Here is a 13383-nt window from a genome sequence, read left to right on the forward strand (position 1 = left end):
CAAGGGCAGACTACAATTGGCAAAGGAAACTGAGTTGTGGTGTGAGGGGATCAATGAGCCTAGAATGGACCTGCGCGGAGCTGCGATTCCTTTTCTCATTAACTAAATCCAAATACACTAATCTGTATTTTTAGTCGACTGCAAAGTTGGATTGATAGTGTCGTGAAACCTTGGCCCCCTCTAAGAGCTCAAAGGCAGTTGAGTTGAAGGGAACAGGGTACTTGTTTTTCACCATTCTGTTGTTAAGACCCCGGTAATCAATACAGGGTCATGGGGGCTTGTCCTTCTTGTACAAAAAGAAAAATCCCACTCCCATAGGGGATGAAGAAGGGCGACGGTCATCGGCCTCATCAAAGACGGGAACAGGTCTGCATATCGACAGGAAGTGGCAAGACCGGAGTTTTGGTGTGGTCAACACAACTTAGTGTTGAACACTCTAAAGACTGTGGAGATTGTGGACTTCAGGAGGCAACCTTCACCACAGCTGCCCTGACGCTTGTCCAACTGTCTTTTGGCAACTGTCGAGACCTTCCAGTTCTTGGGAATTACAATCTCAAAGGACCTGAGGTGGGAGATGAACATCAACTCCATCCTCAAAGAAGACCAGCAAAGGATGTACTTTTTGCGGCTTCTGAGAAAGCACGGCTTGTCACAATAGCTACTGAGACACTTCTCCACAGCGGCCAACTAATCAGTACTGTGTACCTCCATCACAGTCTGGTTTTGGGCTGCCACAAAAAAGGACAAACTCCAACTGCAATGAACAATCAAAACAGCTGAGCGTATTTTCGGCACCGCTCTCCCCACTAGTGACAACTTACACGCAACGCCAACTAGGCAGGCAGGATTCTTTCGGATCCTCCACATCCTAGCCACTAGCTCTTTCAGCTCCTTCCGTTGGGTGCTACAGATCAATGCAAGTCAAACCTAGCAGGCATTCAAACAGTTTTTTCCCTCTGGCAAATAAATCATTACATTCTTAAGCAGCAAATTTACAATTTTTGCCTTGTGGCTTTGTTGGGACACTCATATTCTGCTGGTCCAATCAGTAAGAGTATTAGTAATTTATTTTATACAGTATAGCATGAGTTGTCACTTTAACCTGCTCCCTTTGCTCAACTGTCATTGCACTGTCATTGCACTGGCCTATTACGGGAACCTCTAATGGGTAAAGGGAATGTACAAGCTTTACACAATGTGGGATGTGAACACGCTTATCTTGTACCTATTCTAAACAAAGAAGATTTTACATCTTGCACGACCTTTATAAGGAATAGTTCCTATAAATAGAAATGTCTTTTGTTCTTTGTTCTTGCTGCTTTGTTGTTCTTTATTCTGTATGTCGTACCAGGGCAGCACCGTCTGCTGGAGAAAAATTCCTTGGCTGTTTTTTTTACACACTTGGCCAAATAAAGCTGATTCTGATTCTGAATACTTCTAACTCCCAGTGATTCCTCCACATACTCCTTCATAGAGTACTACTTACCCTTGTGGTCTGGTTTTGAAAGAGAAAAACTCCCTCGTGGAGTTGTGGTTCCAGCCAGCAAGTCAATAGCACAGTCATAACGTCTGTGGAGTGGAAGGGCTTTGGCTTTGGACTTGGAGAACACTTCTTCAATGTCATGGTAACAGCCGGGCACTTGAGACAATTCAGTATCCCCAGATGGTGTCTGTGGAATTTCATTGGACATATTAAATAGTGGCCTGAAACAGGTCTGGCCTCAGTTTCCAGCCCATGACATACCATGCCCAGAGTACCAGTCAAAATGGGGGTTATGTAATTTCAACTATCCATCCAATCATCCATCCATTTTCTTCACTACTTATCCTCACAAAGGGTCGTGGGAGTGCTGGAGCCTATCCAAGTTGTTAGCAGGCAAGAGGCAGGGTACACCCTGAACCGGTTGTCAGCCAATCGCAGGGCACATGGAGACAGACAACAATCACACTCACAATCACATCTAGGGGCAATTTAGAGTGTCCTATTAATGTGTGTGTTTTTGGGAGTCCCCGGAGAAACCCGGCGCAGGCACAAGAAGAACATGCAAACTTCACACAGGCGGGGCCGGGATTGAACCCTGGTCCTCAGAACTGTGAGGCCAATGCCTTACAGTGGCGCCACCGTGCCATCCTAATTTCAACCAAAGGTTCCCTAAAATAAATTTATAATTAAAATCTGCATCAAAAATGTGAAAACAAATACATTATGAGTAGAATCAGGAAATGTTAGTATGAGTGTTTGAGTGGGGCGAGTAATCTTGCCCAAAAAAGTGCCGTCTGCAGCATGTGTTGCGATGTTATTTGACTTCAAAAGTTCTTAGGCTCATTCACCTAACGAGGACAGGATTGAGTAAGTTTGCCTTAGAACCAGAGTTAATGAATACTGAAGTATGAATTTCTTTATCCGGAGAGCATAGTGTCACTTGATGAAGAACATGGGTAGGGCCTTTTTTAACGGGATTCAGACTCACCTTTCCTTTGCCTTTATTAGGGGCCGCGGCATCTTTGACATGACAGTTGCTCACGGAATAACCCAAATGCCCGCAGTAGAAGCACCATCATTTTCTCACCCGGTGTTGACGTTCCTCAGAGGAGAGACACAACCTGACCAGTTACATGGTTTCATCCGTGGTGGTGCTGGCCAGTGGATTGAGGCTGCCCACAGGGCTTTTACCTTTGTTCGGCTGCTCACCGAGGCTTGTTCTCCCAGCGCATGGCACCACCTCCTCCCACCTTTCTCTGTCCAGCTCCCAAGCTAAGAGCCTCTTATCTATCTTGATGGTGAGAGCGATGAGCATGTCCAAGTCGAAGGAGGTTTAGTAGAACCAAATGAGATTTGATGGCAGTCCTTGAAAAAAATGCATCGAGTAGTTCCCTGTAATTCCATTGAATCAGGCACTGGGATGGGAAAGCCTATCGTGTGATTTGACACCCTGTGCTTACCTTGCTGTAAATTGATCAGGGAGCTAGCCAGCTAGCGCTCTGGTGTGGAATACTTCTTCTTTTCCTTTCAGCTTGTCCCGTTAGGGGTCGCCACAGCGTGTCATCTTTTTCCATCTTAGCCTTATCCCCTGCATCTTCCTCTCTAAACCCAACTGCCCTCATGTCTTCCCTCACCACATCCATAAACCTTCTCTTTGGTCTTCCTCTCGGCCTTTTGCCTGGCAGCTCCATCCTCAGCACCCTACCACCAATATACTCACTCTCTCGCCTCTGAACATGTCCAAACCATCGAAGAATGGTTGGAATGGAAACAAGGAATGCTGGAATGTGATAACAAGGTACAATGAACAGGCCACCAGATGAGACACAAGGTTTAAATGCATGGTGTTTCTAAGGCAAATTAGTGGACAACAATGGTAAGAAATGCTGTCCGTCATGATCCTGCCGCTCCAGCCCGGGCTGTGCGGGTGCCCGCGCGGTTGCGCTGATTGGGAGGCACACACCTACGCCTCATGCGGGCTGATTATCCTGTGTATTTATATGACCCCGATGACGACTGGTCCGCGCCAGATCGTTGAGCTTCATGCCCCGTTCGAGTACTTCCATATCCCTGATCGACAACCCGTGTGTACCAACCTTCGCCTGTTCTCCGACCAACCCCGTAAGCCTTACTCCTTTGACACATCTGCCTGCTTTGATCGTTCTCCCATGTACCGACTCCTGCCCGCTCACCTGCTCTCTTCGCCCGACATCCCAACCACCGCTGCTACACCTGACTGCCTGCCCGATCGCGACCACTGAATAATAAACGTTTCGCCACGAAGTACCTTGCATATTCCGAGTCCTGCATTTGGGTCATACTCCCGTTTTGATGGGTCGTGACAGAACAATCTGGCCAAAACAGGACCCAGCAGGAAAGACCCGGCGTCGCCGGGACCGACGCAAGGTAGACCGTCTGCCGGAGGACCAAGCCTGTCCGATCCGGGTAGGCTCCTTGACGTCCTCTGCTTCCGTGTCTTACACTCCGGCAGCGAGCTACGAATACATCCCAACTACGACCCGTCCGGCTCCGCATATTCTTCTGGACTCTGACTTTTCAGAATAGGAGGAGGACTTTCATTTGTATGACCGTCTGCCTGAGTACGACTCCGATGATTTTGGTTATGAATCTCTTTGCCCGGTCTTTCATCCCAGTCAGTTTGCTCCACCGCCCCGCGTTTCCAGCACCCAAACGTCTTCGCCCGGTGGGTACAAGTACACCAATCCGTTTGAGGGAACCCGCTTGGCCATCTACCCGGGACCTCCGCGTGGTGGCCAGAGGAGACGTCCAGGTCAGGCGCTCCCTTGTGCCTCCCACGGCGCGGCAACAAAGACTACGTCCTCGTCCTCCCACTCCTTGCTGGTAACGGTGAAACCGGCAGACCCGAAGCTGGTGGCGAAGCTTCCAGCCCAGAGGGAGGAGGCGCCACCAAATCGCGATGCGTTCTACCGCGAAATGTGGGCGGAGATAGAGCGGCAGAGCGCCGAATTGGCGGCTCTCACGGCCCAGGTCCGGCAAGGATTGGCGAACCAGCCGAGCTACGCTGACGTCTCAACTGCGACGGACTCGCTGCTGACGCAGGTTCACGTGGCAGTTGGAACTGACCCACTCCTGAGACATGCCCACGTGTCGGTTTCGACTGACTCTCTGCCTTCTCTCGTTCACGTCGCCGTTGAAACAGACCCGCCACCTTGCCAAGTGCACGTCGCAGTGGGAACGCACTCGCCACCTCGCCAAGCGCACGTAGCTGTGGAAACGGATCCGCCTGCCAGGATGATATTGCTGCTCCGCGAGTTGAAGACATGGAAGCTAATTCGTTCCGTGGGGGCGTCCGGAAATACCATCCTTAAGGTTTGCATGCGGAGCATCACTGACGAAAGGTAGCCACGCCCAATGACTCGACCACGTGGGGGTTGATCAAATTCGCGTCCGAGCTAGAGTCGATGAACGCTGTCACGGTACACGAACCACCCTCCGTGCCTAGGGTGACTTGGAGAAGCGCCCGACTTGATTCCGCCGCGGTTTATTGCACATTCACCGGAGTAGTGATCCTGAGGCTGGGACACTTCGGTCTCACGGGGCAATGGGCAATTAAGTGGCCCAAGCGGCCGCAGGAAAAACAGTGTCCCTCCCGTCGACGTCGCAGGCACTCCTCTAACGTACCATCGAGAAGCTCCACCCGCATGGGCTCTGTCGCGGGAGTGAGCGTAGGTGGCAAGGAAGCGGGCGGAACGGACACCCCCCTCTATCCTCCAGACAGCGCGTCCATTTGTTCTGGATGGTGTTTGGTTGACTTTGAGCACCAGTACGATGAGGCCAGATCATTCTGTCATCAACGGGACTCGAGGGCGGACCCAAATGCACAACTCGGGTGACAGGCTAGCAGTCAGGAGAAAGTCTGTATTCGTTCCAGAGTTAGTAACCGGGGAGTCAATCAGCACAAACAGCAGGAACAGGAGCGACAGGCTTACAGGGTAGGTCGGGAGACAGACGTTGGTCAGTACACGGGAGGTTGGCGTCAGGAATGTGGAAATGTGGGAATGAGGCATGCGAGGCGACGATCTGCCGAAGACCAGTCTTCCACTGAGTCCTATCAGCGGAGATGAGGAGCAGGTGTGTACCTCCTCATCATCGTCGGTCTGCTGGGAAACGCCTAGCCAGGGCTGGAACGGCAGGGCCATGACAGTGTTGGCATTTCTGCTGGAATGACACGTAGTAGTAGCGTAGTGCCCATGCACGTGATGCAACTATAATTTACCCTGTTAGCTGCATTCTACATTAATAACAACCAGTTGTTTCCCATTTGTAAAAAAAAAAAAAAATTGCTTAAAATACTTCAACTCCCTCCATAGTACACAGAGTCTTTTGTATTTGTATTATGTGTTTAGGGTAGCATTAAATTGGCAAGTGGTGAGAAGAAAATGTGGGTTTCCTTTAGCATAAGCCCATAGATGCAACCCCCAGCAAGATGTGGTAGAAGGCTTAAAAGCCAGGGGAATAATTGAAACTTTGGTTAAATTTATCTGTATTGTAAGGCCTATTTCTGTCTAAATCAAGGTAATTAGGTGTTTGTAATCCCGAGAATATGATGATGTTCCCCAGGAGAGGATCCATCTTTTACCTTCATCAGCCACCAGGGTGTTCCACCTGGAGTCTTGTACATTATTTCTCAGATACCATTTGATCTATACCTTATTTCTTGTAGAGTCCCTTTTTTGAGTGTTACAATTAGACTCGGCCAAGGAATTAAAATCGTGCTTAACTGATTCATTGGGAGGCACACATGGAGTCCTCCCTTCATTCCTCGGTGACTGCCGCACAGTTGTTTATCAATGTTATTTGAAATGAGGTTGCACCTCTTTATCTTATGAGTGGTAGGCATAGTTGTCTCAGTATAATTATTGGTTCTGTTCTGTGTTTTTTGTCAGCTCCACAGGTGCCCAAAGGTACCATATGAACAAAAATATCAATCCGGCTGTCAACGTTGCAGCCCAATATGCCATTATATTATTTAGCCGTTTAAAGTCATTGTCGACCAAGTCACCCCTAATGAGTCAGGTGTCTTTTAAATCTTCACCAGCCTTCGGGTATTTTTAGATACTGTAAATCTGCACATTTTGAGAGCGACCAGTTCAGGGTGTAGTCTGCCGCTGCCTGAAGTTAGTTGGAATAGGCTCCAGCTCTCTCTCCGAAAAAATGCAGAAGGGTTGCGTCAGGAAGGGCATCCGGCGTAAAAAATCCAAAAGACTGTTACCGCCGCACCACTATGACAATGGCACAAAATTGCTTTTACACATCAATGCTGATAAATTTCTCAATTTGTTTCCAGTTCATATCAATTTGATGCATATGAAATTTCCTGGTGACACGTCATTGGAAAACAATGTTTTTTGTTTTTCAAAAGAAGTCAATGAATACACAGAGTTCCCCCCACCCCACTTTTTTTGCATTCATTATCAGGTAATAGCACTGGTATTATCTGTGGACCAGTGCACACAACACAATCTTTTGAACAAGTTTTTGCTGGTTGTTTTACTATTAGGAGCCAATTAATATTTTGTCCAGAAACGCCTGTTGTGATTTGAGACTATTTTTCTCCATCTAATTTAGTGTTTAAATAAGCAGTCACTCCCTTAAACCTCAATACTGTTTCAAAGGCAAGTTATTGTAGTTTGTGACCTGCACAAGTCTGCACAGGGAATTTAAGATTTTTGGAAGACACATAAGCCCTAGTTCCATTCACAGGTACACATATTGTAATACATGCAACTCTCATGGCCTGATTATTGTCACAAGGATGTGGTTTTACATTTGCGGATCTACCGTGTCATTTTAATGAACTCTAATTCAGTTTTTTGTATGTAGTTATCCAATATGTTTTTCTCGGACCTTGGGTGGTTCCCACAGGTACCACTGGAACAGAAAGGTGTTTTCGGAAACAAAAGCTAGATCCAATCTGTAGAGCTCCTTCTCTCCTTCTTTCGTATCCTACCTGGAGTACATGTTGTCATATCCTTCTTGTTTAGCCTTTGCCACCTCTATCTTTGGCCTACGATGCATCTCAATGTATTCCTTACACCTCTCCTCAGATCTCTCCGTGTCCCACTTCTTTTTTGCTAATCTCTTACCTTGGAACATCCACATCCCAAAAACATGCAGCATTAATTAGACACTTTAAAATGCCCCTAGGTGTGATTGTGAGTGCGGTTGTTTGTCTCCATGTGCCCTGCAATTGGCGGGTAACTAGTTCAGGGTGTGCCCTGCCTCCTGCCCGCTGACAGCTAGGATAGGCTCCAGCACTCCCCGCGACCCTTGTGAGGATAAGCAGGTAAGAAAATGGATGGAGGGATGGATGGATGTGTAGCCTGAGGAAATTGAACATGGTTTGGATGCACATTCCCTTGTGGATTATGTCGAGCACAGGTCAAACAAAAGCCCTACAAAAGTGTGTTTTGCATACAAGTTAAATCCATGGGTCATGTAATGCCTTTGTACCAGGGCTACCATTCCCCCTGTTGAGACCTGAGACTTCCCATGGCTCAAGATTGTCGCCCACTTCAAAAGATTTTTTGGTAGAATGTGTTTTGTATCTGTGCTGACATAATTCCCATTTTGTAAAGTAGCACCTTTTTTTTCCACATTTTCAGTTCTGCTGGTAAGCTTTGTTGTTGCATTTTGTTGAACACATCATCTGAAAGTATGTCTTCATTTGTTACACAGTCAACTAATCCCGTAAAGGTTTTGGCTGCCACTTCTTTTGCTGTTTTATCTGCAAATGCATTTCCTAATGATACTTTGTCTGTACTTGATATGTGTGCTGCACATTTACATATGGCTATTACCTTTGGTAATTGAACTGCTATGAGGAAATTTTTGAGCTTGTGGCCTGCTTGTGGGAATTAGACTACCGTCTGAGCCACGCTCACGTCGTGGTGGCAACAGACTTCCTGACGAACCGTGCCAATGCGGTGCTACCCACCGATCCACTACCCAGCCAAGCCCACTTCATGGTGGTGACTGACCCGCTGCCACGCCACACCCACGTAGCGGTGGCAACAGTCTTCCGGCGGACCACACTCCCGTTTCGGTGGCTACAGCGACCGGTTCCCAGCTGCTTTATACGTTCCTGACCAGGCTGTGGCGAAGGCTTGTCGGCTGTCTCACTTTCCTGTCCCGGCGGCAGCGACGCCTCATCGGCTGCCTCACGTTCCTATTTCGGCGGCAGTGATAGCTGATTGGGCCCCTCCCGTTCCTGTATCGGCGATGGCTCGTCGGCCGCCTCACATTCCTGTCCGGGCGGCGGTGATGGCTCGTCGGCCGCCTCACATTCCTGTCTCGGCGCCAACAGCTCCCCGGGCGCCTCACGTTCCTGTCCAGGCGGTGACGACTCCGCGGACACCTTGCATTCCTGTCCAAGCGTCGACGACCCGGCCCACCCCACGTGACTGTTCAGGTGGCAGCGACGACTCTGCGGACGCCTCACATTTCTGTTGGGGAAGGCTCATCGGCCGCCACACTTTCCTGTCCCGGCGGCAGCGACGGCTCATCGGCCGCCTCACGTTCATATTTCGGCAGCAGTGACAGCTGATTGGCCCCCTCCCATTCCTGTCTCGGCGATGGCATGCTTCCGTCTGGTTCCTGCTTCGCCGTTGCGTTCCTCGTCGAGGACGACCGCCCGAATCAGCCTGTGGGGAGCCTGGTGTTTGGCGTCCGGGCTGACCTACTGACCTGCCCGGCCGGACACCTCGCTTTTGGTAGCCTGGACGGCCACCAGACAGACTGAGGTTGGGGGGGCTGCCCTCCCCCGGGCCCCCTTCCACCTGCACCTGGACATGGTTTTTTTGTGTGTGCTTCTTTTGTCTAGGCAACTGCCCTGGCTGGTGACCCCTGTCACTGCTCATAGCTGTTTCACATTGGGACTGTAATTAGATGTTGTATTTAAGTTGTAGTTTTGGTCACTGGCATTCGCCAGTTTGTTGTGCGTTGTGCCCTAAGTTTGTGAGGGTGCTTAGTGTTAGTGAGTTTGCTTCACTGCATCCCAGGTTACTCCGCTACTTAGCTTCACAGTCATTGACCCCTGTTTCTCGTTTTTGGATCCTACTTTCTGGGACTGTATTTGTGCATCTTTTCAGTTGAGAATAAAACCCAATGATCATCATGTCCTCACCTTGGAATCCTGCATTTGGGTCCTTCATTGCACCGTAGGTCTGTGACATCTAGCAGAAGTGCGCTTTATTAACCATTGAACTCCCTGCTGCTCCCTGCTGCTGTGAGAAAGGACTTTGCTGTCATCCAAACTTTTTGTATTTCCAGGCATTTAAGTCGTAAAATTTTCTCAAGTCTTCCATTCCCTGGACGAATTAAGTTACATCAACTTGATGAGATGTGATACATTTTTATGGCTGTTTTCCCGTCATCTTGAGCCCAGTTTTTTTTTTTTTTTTTTTGGTGTATTGGTTTATATTTCTGTACGTTTCTTATTAGGTTAACTACAGTGAAGACAATAAGTATTCGAACACACTGCTATATTGCAAGTTCTCCCACTTATAAATCATGGAGGGGTCTGAAATTTTCATCATAGGTGCATGTCCACTGTGAGAGAGATAGAATTCTTATAGACAGAATTCTAGCTGTTCAAATACCTATTTGCAGCTGAATCACACAAATAAATTGCTAAAAAATCATACACTGTGATTTCTGGATTTTCTTTCTCTCACAGTGGACTTGCACCTACGATGAAAATTTCAGACCCCTCCATGATTTCTAAATGGGAGAATTTGCAATATAGCAGAGTGTTCAAATACTAATTTTCTTCACTGTATATATATTTTTGTGTGTGTGTTGAGCAAAGTCATATTGTGTAATCCTCAAATTTAGATGTTTTATTTTAGTAGGACATTGGCTTTCTACAAACTTCTACTCCTTACACATTAATTTTTTTTCAGATGTTCTGTATCAATTATTTTGCTATTTATCAACTATTTTGCTCTTTGTTTTTCCCCTATTGGAGTCAGTGGTTCACCTAAGGTGACTAAACTGACTTCCCCCTGAACAGGGTAACAACTACTTTCTGCTTCTACCACAAGTAGCGGAGAATTTTTACCTCTGTATCCTCAAACAGTTGTCACTCAATTTCCTGTCCAAATGAGGTAGCGTACCTCCACTCACACTTTTACACATGCACATGTTTCACGTAGCTTAAGTACGTACAGGACACACGTTCACCTTTTCTCAATTTTATAGACTAATTTGTCTTCTCGATAGGGACTAGTACTCTCAACGTTTGGTTCTACCGCAGTCACCCAGATGCGCATTCACTCATTCCTCGTGAGTGTGTGTTTCCTACACACCAGAGATGTCTTCTTTTCCTTCATTCGGCTTCTCGTCAACCCTCAGCCTCCAGACGCAAAGTCGAGGCCCAGTCCCGGAAAGGGTCTCAAGTGCCGTGGCCATGGTCTTTGCCTGGAGGTTGACTCAGCCACTGGAAACCTCAGGTATCTTGACCTCTGGCTCGAAATAACCAAGCAAATGTCAGGTTTACCAAGACATTCATTAAACTGGACAAAAAGAAAGCAAAGACACAAGTTCAAGTTGCTCGAGGAGAGAGGAGAGGAACTCTCTCATACAATTCACCACTGCACTCTCTGATTATCCTCTCCACAGCACCTCAATTTATTTAGTTTCAAAACGCCCCTTATTTACATGGATCTTACAAAAAGGAGACAGGTGAGCAAAACATAGTTGGAAACAAACTGTACTTGTTTGTTTGTGTGTGTGTGTGTCATGGTCCTGCCGGTCCCCGCACACCTGCGCTGATTGGGAGGTGCACACCTACGCCTCATCTGCAATAATTAACCCTGGTATATATAGGATGCAGCGGACGGTCTGCCTTTACCAGATCGTCGCCATCCATGCTTCGTCCGCATTCCTGACTCCGAACTCCTGTGTACCGACCTCCGCCTGTTCCTTGACCAACCCCGTAAGCCTGTCGCTTCTGATTCTACTGCTCGCTCTGACTAACTCCCCGGCTATCGACATTAGAATGAATAAAGACTCTCTTTCAACTGCCTTCCTGTCCACTGAGTCGTGCATTTGGGTCCGCCCTTGTGTTATGGTTATGACAGAACGATCTGGCCGAGACATGGACCCAGCCAACTCAGAAGCCATCCACCGCTCATTGCAGATCAAAGGCAGAAGCCTGGCCAAGCAGGAGACTGGTCTTCAAGTGAGTAACCAGAGAATTCACGAGATCTGTGCCTGACTGGAACCATGGCTAGCTTCCAGGCTAGCGCCGCGACTGCCACACCGATGGTGACCACCACGGTTCCTACCCCAGCTCAGGTTCCTCAGACTACCCCGTCAGTCGCGGATTTTCAGCGGACCAGAGCCACTCCTCTCTCCAGATGCTTTTCCGGCGACTCTGGGAACGTCAGACCCTTCCTCGCCCAGTGCGGTATCCACTTCGAGCTACAGGCCTCCGCTTTCCTGAGGAACCGCGCGCGGATTGCCTTCGTCATTTCCCACATGACGGGAAGAGCAGAGGCATGGGCCACGGCGGTGTGGAGTCGCAACTCTGGAACATGCCACGTACAGGATTCAAGAGGCATACCGGAGTTACCAGCACTACTGTACTGTTATCAGGACCTCAAGGAGGTCTTCTCAGAGGTAAAATCCAAATCCCTGCCGCCAATTGTCCGTACAATTGCGCCATTGAGTTACTGCCCGGCACCTCACCCCCTCGAGGGAGGCTCTTTTCATTAACAGGCCGGAACACCAAGCCATGAAGGACAGCATGGAGAAGTCGCTAGCGGCAGGACTCATCCGACCATTCTCATCACCGGCTGGAGCAGGAATCTTCTTTGTGAAGAAAAAGGACACCTCGTTACGGCCCTGTATTGATTACAGAGGACTCAATGACATCACCATCAACAACAGGTACCCTCTTCCCCTAATCACTACCACATTCGAACTGCTTCAAGGGACCCGGATCTTCACAAAATTGGACTTACGAAATGCGTACCATCTGGTACGCACCTGAGAAGGAAATGAGTGGAAGGCGGCGTTCAATACACCAACAAGCCACTACCTGGTGATGCCGTTTGGCCTGACAAACGCGTCAGCGGTGTTTCAGAATTTCGGTACGGGAGGGATTGAACAAGAATGTGTTCGTCTACCTCGACGACATACTGATCATTTCCCCGGACGAAGCATCCCACATTCGAACACGTCAGGGAGGTGCTACAGCAATTGCTACGACATCAGCTATATGTCAAGATGGAGAAGTGGGAGTTCCGCCAATCTTCCGTCTCATTCCTGGGTTTCATCTTGGCCGAGGGACAGATTTGAATGTATCCCAGTAAGATCGACGAGGTTCTCCAATGGTCCTCTCCCACCAATCGTAGGGAGGTGCAGAGTTTTATCGGATTCGCCAACTTTTACCGCAAGTTCATCCGGAACTTCAGCTACATTGCTGCCCCCCCTGCATGCCCTCACTTCACCCTGCAACTTATTCGAGTGGGATGGGACCTGTCAGGAGGCCTTCGATAGACTCAACTCGAGTTTTACCACAGCTCCGATACTCATCATGCCAGATCCAGAGAGGCAGTTGGTGGTAGAAGTGGATGCATCAGACTCAGGAATGGGAGCATTACTGTCCCAGAGGTGCGCTAAAGATGGAAGAATTCACCTGTGTGCCTTTCTTTCTAAGAGACTGACTCCGGCCGAGCGAAATTATGATGTGGGCGATCGCCAACTACTCGGTGTCAAGACAGTGCTGGAGGAATGGAGACACTGGCTGGAGGGATCACAAGTGCCGTTTCTGGTTTTTAGAGACCACAAGAACCTGGAGTAATTGGGGACCGGTAAGAGACTGAATGCTCGTCAAGCCAGGTGGGCACTCT

General features: G+C 48.6%; 1 protein-coding gene and 2 long non-coding RNA genes across 7 annotated transcripts in view; 2 read left to right on the plus strand and 1 right to left on the minus strand.

Annotated features, from left to right (window-relative positions):
- nlgn1 (neuroligin 1) overlaps positions 1-13383 on the plus strand; it is a 290450-nt gene that overhangs the window by 271767 nt on the left and 5300 nt on the right. The gene's annotated exons all lie outside the window — the stretch shown is intronic.
- The window catches only part of LOC133503683 (uncharacterized), a 25853-nt gene continuing 12470 nt past the window's right edge, over positions 1-13383 (minus strand). For all 4 annotated transcript variants that reach the window (XR_009795809.1, XR_009795807.1, XR_009795808.1 and 1 more), the window contains one exon: positions 1-1670. This is a non-coding gene — a long non-coding RNA (uncharacterized LOC133503683). The remainder of the gene's footprint in view (positions 1671-13383) is intronic.
- The window catches only part of LOC133503684 (uncharacterized), a 7179-nt gene continuing 4055 nt past the window's right edge, over positions 10260-13383 (plus strand). The window contains exons 1-4 of one of the 2 annotated variants that reach the window (XR_009795811.1): positions 10260-11462; positions 11608-11708; positions 11820-12148; positions 12248-13344. This is a non-coding gene — a long non-coding RNA (uncharacterized LOC133503684). Of the gene's footprint in view, positions 11463-11607; positions 11709-11819; positions 13345-13383 lie in introns of both variants that reach the window. The other variant, XR_009795810.1, reaches the window with a different exon arrangement.

The sequence above is a fragment of the Syngnathoides biaculeatus genome, chromosome 7 (genome assembly GCF_019802595.1).
Source record: "Syngnathoides biaculeatus isolate LvHL_M chromosome 7, ASM1980259v1, whole genome shotgun sequence".
In the NCBI taxonomy this organism is placed as follows: domain Eukaryota; kingdom Metazoa; phylum Chordata; class Actinopteri; order Syngnathiformes; family Syngnathidae; genus Syngnathoides; species Syngnathoides biaculeatus.